The following is a 930-nucleotide window of genomic DNA, read 5'->3' on the forward strand; positions in this document are numbered from 1 at the left end:
GGAGCTACAAGTCTCAACCCAATTAGTGACCTCATTCACTGAGCACATCTCGTCTTTTTTTTTTTTCTTCTTCCTCCTCTTTTCATCAGTTTCCATTCACCAAGCCGCCCCTCACATCCCTCTATCCTCTGGACACTTTCTTCTCATCTCCTCTGGACCTCCCATTCTTTTCTTCCTCTCTGTCTGCACAAATGAGTCCATTTTGCCCGCGGGGATGAGACCGCAGTGGTTAAATCAGATCGGGGCGAGGTTATATTTGGACTGTGGCAAAGAGAGGGAGAAGGAATAGAAGCATCAAACATCTGGGCGATCACAACGTGGCCTATTTCACATTGGCATGAATGCCCCACAGTTAATTTTTAGGTCACATTCATCTGACATTCTTAAAAATATTAACTTTCTAAAAATCCATGCAAGAGTTTTAGATTGATCACCTCATGATGAGAAACGATGGAACCATTTTGGACAAACCTTAAAAATAATATTAAGAGAAATCTCATGCAGAAGTGCCAGAGGTCACATTCAGCGTATGTGCTTTGTAAAGCATGCATTTTAACTTTATTTATGTAAAACCAAATAAATTTTACCATTTTTCTGTTGGCTCATGTTGATTAGGCGATCCAGTTGAGGATGGCCGTCTTAACTGAATTGCCTCTAAGCCCTGATCACACGGAGCGTTTGTTTTGGGCGAAACTGGAGTTTTTCTGCTGCGATTCGGCTGTTTGTGCACGTCAACAACTCTCGCTCTGTCTGAAACAAAAGGTTTCTGAATCCAGGTGTGAGGATTCCTGTTCCTGCCACTAATCAGTTTCCTCCTGCTCATGAGCTACAGGCGTGCACATCACTCACAGCTGCCACCGATGGGCTGACAAGCTGAGACTGCATCCAACCAGAGGCCTTCACCCTGGTGAGCTCAACCTACAGCCCCAG

Source organism: Nematolebias whitei, chromosome 12 (genome assembly GCF_014905685.2).
Source record: "Nematolebias whitei isolate Nwh7 chromosome 12, NemWhi1, whole genome shotgun sequence".
In the NCBI taxonomy this organism is placed as follows: domain Eukaryota; kingdom Metazoa; phylum Chordata; class Actinopteri; order Cyprinodontiformes; family Rivulidae; genus Nematolebias; species Nematolebias whitei.